This window comes from Sus scrofa, chromosome X, assembly GCF_054392235.1.
Source record: "Sus scrofa isolate SSC_HxYL_T2T_F1_AM1 chromosome X, Sscrofa_HxYL_maternal_Yorkshire_Landrace_v2.0, whole genome shotgun sequence".
NCBI lineage: Eukaryota > Metazoa > Chordata > Mammalia > Artiodactyla > Suidae > Sus > Sus scrofa.
This window is the reverse complement of record NC_139401.1, coordinates 48594561-48608811: the sequence shown is the minus strand read 5'-3', so window position 1 is coordinate 48608811 and position 14251 is coordinate 48594561.

Sequence of the window (14251 nt, the reverse complement as noted above, 5' to 3'; positions counted from 1 at the left end):
CAATCTTTTCTCCTAATCTTGTTTGGTGTCCCTGGGGGAAAGAAGAACATCCTTCCTACCTTCAGGGTGAAAATTACTATATCAGGGAAAGCTTCAGGGTGCGAATTACTATATCAATCTACAGGTACCATATGTAGTGCTTGCACTATGTACCAGACTCCATGCTAGATGTGCCACCAAATTGTCATTATCCAACCAGACTCGAAATGTAACTCATATAATGCCTATTTAATAGGAGCTATGACTCAGAAAGATAACGTGCGCCACTCAGAACCTAGTCAGTCTATAGTTTTCTGTGCTACACGTTATAAATTATTGCTTAAATGTTAGTTTTTAAATTTGTCTTTAGGACAAGACCCATACAGGAATATTCTCATAAAAACGATTAGCTATTGCTCATTAAGAGTAGGTTCAACTCAGGAGTTAGTTAAGGGAAGTGGTAATGATCTTGTTTTACTGTTACAAAGAAAGTAGATATTTTTGTCATTATTACTCTAAACAAACATTCTTTGAGCACCTATGGGCCAAGTCCAGGGTTAGCCACTCTCTCAGTAAGCCTTCAGAGCATTCCTTCAGTGAAGTTATTATCAGTTTGTGGTGAGGAGATTATGATGCTGACTGTTCAGTGGCTTACCCCATCATAGTGGTATGCTGAAGCTGGTTCGCACTGGCTCTTGAGAGCTGATTATATGCATCCCTTCCTTGAAATTGGCTACTGTGAACTATTTCCATCAAGAAAATCAGAAAACTCAACAAAACATGTACTTACAGGCCTCTCCTTTTTCCCTTGCTGCTTTTTAAACACTTAACTAGCATACCACTGACCAAGTTAAATTCCAGCTCTGTAGTTTTTTCAGCTACTAACCATATGACCTTGGGTTAGTTGCTTCTCCTCTCTGAGTTTCACTTTCCTAATATTCAAAATCAGTAATTAGGATTTCCCGTTGTGGCACAGTGGAGACGAATCCGACTAGGAACCATGAGGTTGCAGGTTCGATCCCTGGCCTTTCTCAGTGGGTCGAGGATCCAGCATTGCCTGAGCGTGAGCTGTAGTGTAGGTCACAGATGTGGCTAGGATCTGGTGTTGCTGTGGCTGTGGTGTAGGCTGGCAGCTATAGCTCTGAATAGACCCCTAGCCTGGGAACCTCCATATGCCGTGGGGTGTGGCCCTAAAAAAAAAGACAAAAGAAACAAAAATCAGTAATTAATTGTCTGTATTGTTTACGTTGTTTTGTGGATTGAACAGTTTGTATTCCCTTGGATGGGAGGTAAATTAAGCCAGTTCCTGGAATATAGTTAACATTCTATCAATAATAGCAATTTTTCAGACTTCTCTAGAAAAATACATCATGAAAAGAGTTTGAGAAAAGACTGTGTATTCAGGGGGTATGGGACGCTAAAACCATCAGGAAGAGAATATATTGTAGAGGAGCACCTGAATCACTCGTTTGCCAAGTATTTGTCAGAACCACTTTATTGTGAATCTCTTCCTTTCTGAGTTGGTCTAGGAAAAGCCAAGGAAGTGCCCCTTTTCATGAAATATTAGAACAATTTGGGGCTGTCTGGAATGATGACTATTGAATTAGAACAAAAAAATCAGTTCTTATTTTCTTACAGCAACAATTAATTTCAGACAAAATATGCCCAAAAGGATAAATCACAGTGTTATTTACCATAGCATTTTGAATTGTTTTCAATAGGAATTGGTCTTTGCCATAATTCCAGAAATGTAAAGCTGTGGCTTAAAATTTAATTACCATATTATATACTGCAGGTTGGTTAAAGTAGCAAAATTTGAGAAGTTTTCCTCTTTTTTGAAATGTCTCTTATTTACTATAAGTTGTATCTATTCATTTAAGGATTGGGAAATAAATTGTATTTAAAAAATAAATATATAAAAAAAGAGTAACTCAAAGAGTAGCAAGAGAGATTTATACAGCAGATTAACAAAAGGGAGGGAGGCTAGGGCTTCCATGGAAAGGTTATGGAAGGGTCTAGAATGGGCAGTCTATCTGCTTCCAAGCTCAAAATTACCATGTATGTGTGTGTGTGGTGGTGAGGGGGAGGTTTATGAAAGCCGAATCCACACTTTCTGGTGCGGAGGGTCTTCTTTCAATCTGGAAACCTTCTAGGGGAACAGGTCAGTGGCAGTCTATTTTTGGTATTAAATTTAGATAATATTTCTTTCTATGACTGCTGTCTGTTCAGATGTTTTCAGTTTATTTATTTATTTATTTATTTTGTCTTTTTTAGGGCCACACCCACAGCATATGGAGGTTCCCAGGCTAGGGGTCCAATCAGAGCTGTAGCTGCTGGCCTACACCACAGCCATAGCAACATGGGATCCGAGCCACATCTGCAACCTACACCAGAGCTCGTGGGAATGCCAGATCCTTAATCCACTGAACAAGACCGGGGATTGAACCTGCCTCCTCATGAATGCCAGTCATGTTCATTTCTGCGCTGCCAGGATGGGAACTCCAGATGTTTTCAGTTTAAATTATCTTCATATCACTTTGTTGGGCTGCTAATTCCTTCACTCATTCTGAATCTATTTCCTCATCTGTCATGTGCAGGGACATGCCTAGTAGATTGGCTCTGAAGTGTTCACGGAATAATACCTATAAAGTACCTGACATGGTGGAGGGAGGGCACCAATAAGCAACATAGTTCCTTTCCCCCTTCCTCCTGCTGCTTGGCTTTGTTACCAGCTCCAGATTCATCATTCCTTGAATCCTACCTCACCTCAAATAATTTCTGCCTCAAGTTTCCTTGATCTGGCCACTCAGCTTCTGAAAACAATGGAAAGATTTTTGTGAACCCAAGGGCAAAGTCCCTGGTCACAGCTTCAATTTGGAAGGCGATTTCTTTATTAGACAGTTCCCCAAAACTTCTTACATCTCTCTAGTTAAAACCTATGGTTATTGACTGGGTGATGAGCCGAGCCCTTATCTCCTACATTTCCTGCAGACCAACAGCTCACTCTCCCTCCCCCACATTCACAGCAGCCTCTGGATCCTCCAGACTTAATCTCCTCCCCCAGTCCTTGGCACAAGGAGGGCGCTTTCTCCATCTCTTCCTCAGGCCCCTACCAGCATTCTCACTCCAAGAAACTAGATAACAGAGAGCCCTCATTAGATGCTCATTCTTTAGCAGTTATCAGGAAGGTGTAGATAACAATTATTTCATGTTCTCAGAAGGACTTCAAAATATCCATTTTCCTCTGTTATAGCAGGCGCCAGTGTACAAGCAGTGGGTACAGATCCGGGGAGTGGCCTGTGGGATGAGAAGCTGCTGAAAGTGTGAAGAGGAGATAGATAGCCTGAAAACCAAGGAAGTCTGGATCAATGAGAAAAGGGAGAAAAGAATCAGGGGAAAGCACTTGGGAATAATACGTTTGGTGACTGCCTACAGTGCACTGCATGTGGGCTTTAGTATCTAAAAAAAATCCTGAGTGAGAGTTCAGGTTCTCTCTTATCCTAGCTGTGTGACCCTGGACTGTGGCCTAACTTCCCTGGGTCTTAATCTCATCTTTGGTCATGGGAAGAACATTTTTCTAGAAGAGCTATTACGAGGACTGAAAAAGAGGGGAAATTAGTTAACATACACACACACCACTAGATTACTAATACTTGTACTGAATCTTAAATTCATTTTGGAATATTTCATAACATTATTTTATATTATTTTTTTTTTAATGACTGCACCTGGGGCATATTGAAGTTCCTGGGCCAGGGTTTGAATCCGAGCAGCAGCTGCATCCTATGCCACAGCTACAGCAATGGTAGATCCTTTAACCAACTACGCCACCCAGGGGTCAAATCCATGTCTCTGCAGTGACCAGAGCTGCTACAGTCAGATGCTTAACCCACTGCACCACAGTGGGAACTCCCTCTGATGTGTTCTTAATCTTAATCTTAGAGTTGTTTCACTTTAAAAGACACTTTTTTTATTTCAGAAACAAAAACATTTTAATAAAGGTACAGATTGCACACAGATAAAGTAAAAACCATAAGAGTGACACTTGAATGACTGAGATCACGGAAAAGCTGCAATAAATCATTACATGTAACTATAAATACTAGCTACTGTGTGGAATGCCAAAGATAATGAGTCAGATTTCTTTGCCCTCAAAAACTCACAGCTGATTAGAAAGAATAATTTGTTTGGTACCTGTACACAAAAGCAAAATACATGAGGCCTACATCAATATTTTCTGGACTATGTCCACATTGGGAGGATGATTTTCTTATCAATGTTACTCACAAAAGAATAACTGATTCAGAATTTAGTGATGTTCAGGATATAGACAGTGAACTGGATGCTGGATTTACAAAGACCAACGAAATATGGCCCTTGCCTTCAAAGATCTCAAAATCTAGTGGGGAACACAAACATCTTAATTCAATCAATTAACATCTATTGAGTGAATACAATGTGTCAGGAACTGTTCTACAATTAAAACCACAGGGTAGAATCAATTTTCAGTTCTTGGTCTTTTAACGCCATCCTTGCAGTATGTTTTCATTTCTACCCACCAAAATATGTCCCATAGGTCTTTCGGTTCGACTTAAAATCTGTTGAAGTCTCTAAAGAAACTTTTTTTCTAGCACCTCCCAGAGAGGAATGATGGAGGTGAAAGCACTGCCCAACGGTGAGTGGCTCAAGGCTCTTAGCTAGGCCTTTCATAGACCCTTTCCAAAATAACAACTGTTTCTGAGGAACTTCTCTCAGCATTGAACCCCACAGAAATGGAAGAAACAAAGGGCCAGCTTCCCAGCCCTTTATACTGGGTAAAACATCTACCTTCCACAGAAGGGCCCAATATAATGGCTCTCATTTCCCAAGCTCTCCACTCATTCCTAATGTAAACAAAAAGAATAAAGAGTGTTACTAATCATCTGTTATGCAAAGAGTTAAACTGCAACCCACTTCAGTCATCCACTAACAGTGCCCCTTGAGAGGAACTCAGGATAGGAAAAAATTGGACGAAACTTTCTGTGCTTCGGATATATAGGCCCCTAGATAGTTAAGATGCATATCTAAAGAAAAATTTTAATGACTCTAGATTCTTGCATCTTCCCACACATAGAAAAGCACTAGGATTGTTAACCTGAACTATCTGTTCTTTGTAATTAACAGTCATTTTTTTAACTAAGATGTATGTTTGACTACCTATATTTTCCAGCCAAAAAAATTCACGTATGTCCTGGTTCCTCAGAGCTGTCTGAGAGGCTGTCTCCCAGCCCGTAGTCCTCAGTAAAGTCCTGAATAAAACTTAACTCACAACTTTTACACTGTGCACTTTTCTTTAAGTTGACACTAACACAAACAAAAAGGTTAGGATATATACAAATGGCCTGTTGGTTTCAGCATGCTACTTACCTGTGCTTTGAGAGTGACCTGGCTCTCTAGGGGGAAGCTAGAGAAGTCTTGCTGTATGCCTGGATTTTCCAGATGTGAATTCTTTCCAAAACTGTCCCATTGGGAATTATACATGCCACTGCATATGAAGTAAGTGTTTCCATAATGAGTGGAAGAAGGATCAGCTTTAGTGTCAAACATACTTAGTGTAAGTCCCAGCTTCAGCACTCACTAGTTATTCACCTCTCAGCAACCCTGAGAAAACCCAATTGAGAAAAAAGTGTATATATATTTATATATAATATATAATTACATATATATACACACACACATTTGCATGGCACAGAGTAGATCATCAAGAAGAAAGGTTATGATTTGTTTCTGTTTCTCCTCCCAAGTAGACTCTTATCCTCTTGAAGGAAGGATTTATAAAGGATTCATCTCTGTGCCCTCCATAGCACCTAATGTATACTTGGTGTCAGTGTATCCTAGCTGATCAAATACATTCTTGGTCTCTTCCTCTGCAAGATGATGTGATTCCTCTTGAAAGTTCTTTTTAAAGTTTATATCCAACAGTTCGATGGAAACATTAACCCATTGAATAGAAAATTCAATTTTTCCTATATTGTGACTTTTAACTTGGTTATATTTACCAGATGCTTTTATTTGAATATAGCTAAGTGTGGGCCAGATTAATTTATTAATATTATACACTAGTGTGGGTGATAAACACATCCAACATTTAATATACAATAGAGGCAACATAATAGACAATACCATCATTACCCAAAATGTCGCTGAATCCTTTGTGAAGGTGAAGCCTTTATCAAAATGGTTGCATGGGGTCATGGCAAAATAGACTATTTTCTTTTCTGAGTGACTACATAAAGTTTTATACATGTTGAGGGAACTGAGGCTCCAACTGTTTAAACAATTTGTGCAAGGTTACACAGCTATTAACTGCTGGGAATGTAATTGGAATGCAGATCTGTATTAGGATAACACTCAAGATTATTCATTATATCCTAAAGAAGGAAAAACCAATGCAGCAAACACCATCCAGGGAAATGGTGTTTTTAAGCAGGCAGGGACTTTATTTAAACTGTAAGCTCTATATGCCACCAAAAAATGACATAACAAAAAACAGTACTCAATGAAATAATTCTTTAAATAAATCATGGTGGTGGTGGAAAAAGCACAGGCTGGGGAGCCAGAAAAACTTGACATCAAATCCCAACTCCTCTCTAATCTTTGGTTCCCTTTTATATAATTAGCATTAATAGCAAGATATTATGAGAATTAGAGAAGACGAAGTGCTTAGCACAGGACCTGGCACATAGATTGTTCTCAAGCAATGTTGAATGACTTAAACATTTCCCTTTCCTTCTACCTAAGCGATGTTAAGCATTTACACCCTTGACTATAGATTTAATTTCTACTACAAAAGCAAGTTTTGTGACTATTTTTTATAAATTTTTATTATTTTTTTCTACTGTACAGCATGGGGACCTAGTTACACATACATGTACATCTTATTTTTTCTCACATTACATGTTCCATCATAAGTGACCAGACAAGAGTTCCCAGTGCTACACAGCAGAATCCCATTGCTAATCCATCCCAAAGGCAACAGTCTGCATCTATTAACTCAAAGCGCCCAGTCCATCCCAATCCCTCCCGTTCCCCCTTGGCAACCACAAGGCTATTCTTGAAGTCCATGATTTTCTTTTCTGTGGAAAGGTTCCTTTGTGCTGTATATTAGATACCAGATATAAGTGATATCATATGGTATTTGTCTTTCTCTTTCCGATTTCGCTCAGGATGAGACTCTCTAGTTCCATCTATGTTGCTGCAAATGGCATTCTTTTGTTCTTTTTCATGGCCAAGTAGTATTCCATTGTGTATATATACCACTTCTTCCTAACCCAATCATCTGTCCATGGACATTTGGGTTGATTCCAGCTCTTGGCTATTGCGAATAGAGCTGCAATGAACATGCAGGTGCGTGTGTCTTTTTTAAGGAAAGTTTTGTCCGGATATATGCCCAAGAGTGGGATTGCTGGGTCATATGGTAGTTCTATGCATAGTTTTCTAAGGTACCTCCATACTGTTCTCCACAGTGGCTGTACCAGCTTACATTCCCACCATCAGTGCAGGAGGGTTCCCTTTTCTCCACACCCCCTCCAGCACTTGTTATTTGTGGACTTATGAATGATGGCCATTCTGACTGGTGTGAGGTGGTATCTCATGGTAGTTTTGATGTGCATTTCTCTAATAATCAGGGATGTTGAGCATTGTTTCATGTGCTTGTTGGCCATCTGTATATCTTCCTTGGAGAAATGTCTATTCAGGTCTTTTGCCCATTTTTCCATTGGGTTGTTGGCTTTTTTGCTGTTGAGTTGTATAAGTTGTTTGTATATTCTAGAGATTAGGCCCTTGTCAGTTGCATCATTTGACACTATTGTCTCCCATTCTGGAAGGTGTCTTTTTGTTTTCTTTTTGGTTTCCTTTGCCATGCAAAAGCTTGTCAGTTTGACGAGGTCCCATTGGTTTATTTTTGCTTTTATTTCTGTTGTTTTTGGGAGACAGACCTGAGAAAACATTTGTAAGGTTGATGTCAGAGAATGTTTTGCCTATGTTCTCTTCTAGGAGTTTGATGGTGTCTTGTCTTATATGTCAGTCTTTCAGCCATTTGGAGTTTATTTTGGTGCATGGTGTGAGGGTGTGTTCTAGTTTCATTGCTTTGCATGCAGCTGTCCAGGTTTCCCAGCAATGCTTGCTGAATAGACTATTTTTTCTCATTTTATGTTCTTGCCTCCTTTGTCAAAGATTAATTGACCATAGGTGTCTGGGTTTATTTCTGGGTTCTCTCTTCTGTTCCATTGGTCTGTCTGTCTGTTTTGGTACCAGGACCACACTGTCTTGATCACTGTGGTTTTGTAGTATTGCCCGAAGTCTGGGAGAGTTTTGCCTCCTGCTTGGTTTTTGTTCCTCAGAATTGCTTTGGCAATTCTTGTTTTTTTTTTGTGGTTCCATATAAATTTCTGTATTGTTTGTTCTAGTTTTGTGAAAAATGTCATGGAACACTCCCAAAGGCATTCTATGATGCCACAATCACCCTATTCCCCAAATCAGACAAAGATACCACCAAAAAAGAAAACTATAGGCCAATATCATTGATGAATATAGACACAAGAATTCTCAACAAAATTTTAGCTAACCAAATCCAATAATGTATCAAAAAAATCATACACCATGACCAGGTGGGATTCATCTCAGGTTCACAAGGATGCCTCAACATATGCAAATCAATCAATGTCATACACCACATTAACAAGAGAAAAGTCAAAAAACGTACGATCATCTCAATAGATGCAGAAAATCATTTGACAAAGTCCAACATCCATTTCATAATAATAACTCTTACCAAAGTGGGTATAGAGGGAACATTCCTTAACATAATCAAAGCCATTTATGAAAAACCCACAGCAAATAATACTCAATGGAGAAAAGCTGAGAGCCTTCTCACTAAAATCTGGAACAAGACAAGGATGCCCACTCTTACCACGGTTATTCAACATAGCACTGGAAATCCTAGCCACAGCAATCAGACAAACAAAAGAAATAAAAGGCATTCAAATAGGAAGAGAAGAGGTAAAACTGTCCCTGTATGCAGATGACATGATACTATATACAGAAAACCCTAAGGACTCAACCCAAAACTACTTGAACTGATCAACAAATTCAGCAAAGTAGCAGGATATAAGATTAACATTCAGAAATCAGTCGCATTTCTGTATATGAACAATGAAATACTAGAAAGGGAATACAAAAATACAGTACCCTTTAAAATTGTACCCCCAAAAATCAAATACCTGGGTATACACCTGACCAAGGAGATGAAAGACTTATATGCTGAGGACTATAAAACATTAATCAAGGAAATTAAAGAATATGTAAAGAAATGGAAAGATATTCCAAGCTCCTGGGTTGGAAAAATTAATATTGTAAAAATGGCCATACTACTCAAAGCAATCTACAGATTCAATGCAATCCCTATCAAATTTTGTGACTATTGTTTCTCTCCTTTTTGGTGAAGATAAAACATGGGAGCTAAAGTTAAAAGCACTTAGCAAATAATACTTAAGCAACATTAGTAAAAGATTTGATAATTATTGCAAATTCAGAAATTGGAATGCCATGCTTTTAAAAGTGATTTTACTCTTCTTAGATTTTGCATTCTTTCTCAAGTTATTCTAATTGATGAATATGAACACAGTTATGTTGAGTTCTTCAACTAAGATTCCATTGATATTTTTTGGGAGTGTATTACCCCTGTAAGTTATGGCCCTTGTGCTCTGGAAGTAAGATTTTGCCTACCATTATCATTAGAGGAGCTGCCTATCCCATAACCCCTTTCCTGTGTTAGCATGCCTTTCTCCTCTTCCCCCTTCCCTTGGCACAGGCCTTTGCAAAGACACTGAGACTGGATGGGCAAAATCAGTTGTGGAAATGCTGAATTTATTCAATTACAATGAATTATACAAAATGATACATAGATGAGACATGGGAATCCTGCCAGATGATTGGGAAGTATTCTTGTGACATGGCTAGAACCTGGGGACTTTATAATCTGAGAGGGGCATTGTGATTGCTTTTTGATCACCCCAGCCATCACCTCAATCATCCCTAGCTCTGAAAAACTGTCCTCCCATTTATCCTTCAAACTTTCTTTTAAAACTCTCCATTTTATCCTTTCTTTTTAACTAGGTCCTATTGTGAAGGCCATCATTTCTCCCATTATGTTTTGTACGTGGTTCTTGCTGATACACATAAAAGTTATTGATATCTTATTCTAGCCTTTCATAGAATTCATGTACAACAAGACATTTTGTGTTATTTTCCATGTATTTTCCCAAATATACTATCATCATAAGCCTGTAAGAAATGATTATTTTTTCTCCTTCCTTTAAAGTTATATGCATTATCTCTTTTTCATACCTTTTTTGGCATAGAGATTTTCTAAAGCAATATTAGGGAGTAGGGATAATGAGCATATTTATATTGGTCCTAACTTTAATGAAATTTCTTCCAGTGGTGTAAAATCATGCTGTGTCTTTTTACAGAAAAAACTCACCTCAATATAGTCTACTACAAATCTAGTTTCAAAATATATAGTTTAAAAATGGGAATAGGTGTTGAATTTACTGAGTGCCTTTGGAACATCTATTGAGGATATCAAATCATTTATATCTTTATAACATAGTCTTCAAATTCAGTTGCACAATAAATATTTCAGTTTGTTCAAATTACCTTTTGTTCTTACCCCCATTTAATAACTGAAGCCACATCTTTATTATTCTTAGATATTTTTGCTTTTAGTAAATTATTGAAATTATTAGTTTCAATAATTTATTACTTATGGTATAGTGGGAAATATTAAACTAGGAGTATTTCTTGTGTTAAGCACTTTAAGTAGGATTTATTTTTACCACTAACTATCTTCCTTTTTCTAGATATATAATCAAATTGCTTATAATTACTGAATTAATTTTTTAACCAGTGTTATGCCTATTAATGTACATTTTAATTTGGGAGCCCTATACAGTCTGTTTATTCTAGTTTTGTTTTGTTTTAACAGCTGTACCTGCAACATATAGAAGTTCCTGGGCTGGGGTCAAATTGGAGCTGCAGCTGAAGCCTACACCACAGCCACAACCATACCAGATCCAAGCCACATCTGTGATCTACGCTGCAGCTTGCTGCAATACCAGATCCTTAACCCACTGAGTGAGGCCAAGATTGAAACCACATCCCCATGAACACTGGCCAAGATTGAAACCACATCCCCATGAACACTATGTCGTGTTCTTAACATGCTGAGCCACAATGGGAACTCCCCTGTTTACTCTTCTTTTCCCCCAAATCTCCATTGTTGTGTTTTACTTTAAACATTATTATTTTTTGGAGTTTCCTGGTGGCTCAGTGGGTTAAGATCAAGTATTGGCACTGTTGTGGCTTGGGCAGCTGCTGTGGAATGGGTTCAATCCCTGGTCCAGGAACTTCTGCATGCCTTGGGTGCAGCCAAAAACATTATTATGTTTTGAATCAGAAATATTAACTGAAATACCCAAGACAAAAACTATATATTGTATATTTGTTAAAAATGTAAAATATTGAAATATTTTTGCATTATAGATAAAAAGCAAAATGACTGAGCAGGATTATGTGAAAATGTTGAGTTTTTGCTTTTTTTTTCCTGTTTCCTAATACATTAATGACTTTCAATCTTCACAACTAAAAAATACACTAAAATAACAATATTAAAATCAGTCAAACAAACAAAAAGTATCTTTTGTAAGTCAATAATCTGTCAGACTAAAAGAGAAAAAAGCTAACATGTAATATTTTGGACTAAATATATGTCATACTATCAGACTATTTCCAGTGATCTCTGAACAAGAATTAAAACTTGGTGCAGTCTAGATCATTATAATCAATGTCCATCAAGTTTAAGCCAGTGCAATTTCAAGCCTTTACTTGTATAAAAAGCTGTATGTGATGAGGAGCAAAGGAAATCTGTGTATCAGAACAGGAATGTGACAAAGTCTTCATTTCTATGTTACCTCCATCCCTCAAAATGGGCTTCAGCTGTGATCATTTTTTTACAAACCCTCAGTATATCACTTGAAATATGGGATGAAGAAAACACAAAATCTGGCAGAGCATGTATAGATTCAAAATGTGTTTATCCATTTCTTCACTTCCAAGCAATGCCTTGATGAGTTTCATTTTCTTCATCTGTTTAATGGGGCCAATAGGAATTATTAAAGCAACAATGTAATAAGGACCTAGGGAGCAAGCATGTTTGTCAATACTACCTTGATTATTGTTGAACAGAAGGAAAATATCGAATAACACAAAGCATCCATTTTGGCAAGAACATCATTTTCATACTTACAAATGAACAAGGGACTATCTGGAAATTCACACGTAAAGGATAACCTCACCCATTATGATATCTCACATAAATATCCATAAATAAAAACTATCATCTTCTTTTTGCCTGATTGCTCCATTTCATACCAGGAATGGAAGGAAAAACTACTAAGGATGATAACTTCCCTCCAGAGAGTTAAAAGGTGGGCGAAGTGAGTGTACAGAGCACAAGTAGAGGGATTTATCTTAGATGGAAGAAAGGACATCTATTCTACCGTAAAGGAAGGGAGGATGTGTGCTGTGATCCATTTTTAAAAAATGGAATTCTCTATCCATCCTTGGGTTATGTCCTTTTCCAATGAAGCTCCTCATATCAAGAGGTGGAGTTTATTTTACTCAGACTTGAATTGGGGCTGGCCTTGGAACTTGGTTTGACTAATACAATGCAGAACAAATAGTACAGTGTTAATTCTCTGTATATTCTAAATAAGCCTTGAATACTTCTGCTCTCAATCTTGAACTCTCAGTTTCCAGATGAATAATCCTGGGCCAGTGGCTGAAGGATAAGAGACCACATGTAGCAGAGACAGAAAATCCATTCCATCTGGAGCCATTTTAAATGATCCAGTCCCAGGTTTATCTGTCAGTTCACCAAAGGAATATAAACAGGCCCAACTGCGACCAGAAGAACTGATTATTTGAGCTAAGTTTTAATTGCTTACCCAGAGAAAGAAGAGGTAAATAAATGGGTATTATTTTAAGCCACTAAATCTTGGGGGTATTTGTTACACAGCAATAACTGATACAAGCATGAATGCGGCCAAGTTTTAGGTTTGGTTGTGAGAAAATGAGAAAAATTCTACCTGAGAGAGTAGAAGTTCTGGCTGTAGTTGCTTGAAATTTTAGCTAATTTTCTCTGTCAAAAGCAAATATAAATCGGAGTTCCGTCATGGCACAGTGGTTAATGAATCCGACTGGGAACCATGAGGTTGCAGGTTCGATCCCTGGCCTTGCTCAGTGGGTTAACGATCTGGTGTTGCCGTGAGCTGTGGTGTGGGTCGCAGACGTGGCTCAGATCCTGCATTGCTGTGGCTCTGGTGTAGGCCGGTGGCTACAGCTCCGATTCAACCCCTAGCCTGGGAACCTCCATATGCTGTGGGAGTGACCCAAGAAAAGGCAAAAAGACAAAAAAAAAAAAAAAAAAAAAGCAAGTATAAATCTGAACAAAATGGTCCAAAGCAATGTAGTAAGTGTCTGACATTTAACTTTTGATTGCTAAAGCATTCATTTCCAGCACATTGTCCAATATACAACCAGATAAAGAGCCAGGTCATACCACTCATTTTAGAAAGGCTTGGTTGACCTAGATTATTGACCATTTGAGTGATTCTGCTTTTCCCTTCCCATGCTTTAGTTTCCATCCTCATTGTTTAAATTTGCCAACAGAAAGTGAACCTATGAAACCCTAGGTGCCCCACCCTCATCCCAAATAAAGGCAGAACCTCAGCTTCAGGTGTGCCCTCTATTTCTCTGTCTCTCCTCCAGTGACCATTTGTGGCCCTAGGTATGCCATATACACTCCAGGACTTGTCAGTAATAAACCTCGTATTTTTCTTTTCTTTTCTTTTTTCTTTCTTTCTTTCTTTTTTTTTTTTTTGTCTTTTGTCTTTTTAGGGCTGCACCTGTGGCATGTGGAGGATCCCAGGCTAGGTATCTAATTGGAGCTACAGCTGCTGACCTACTCCAGAGCCACAGCAATGCCAGATCCGAGCCACGTCTGTGACCTATACCACAGCTCATGTCAACGCCTGACAAAACCCACTGAGCGGAGCCAGGGATTCAACCCGCAACATCATGATTCCTAGTCGGATTCGTTTCCACTGCGCCACGACGGGAACTCCCCTTGTATTTTTCAAAGCTCCCTGATAGTGGTTGCTTAGGTATGTCT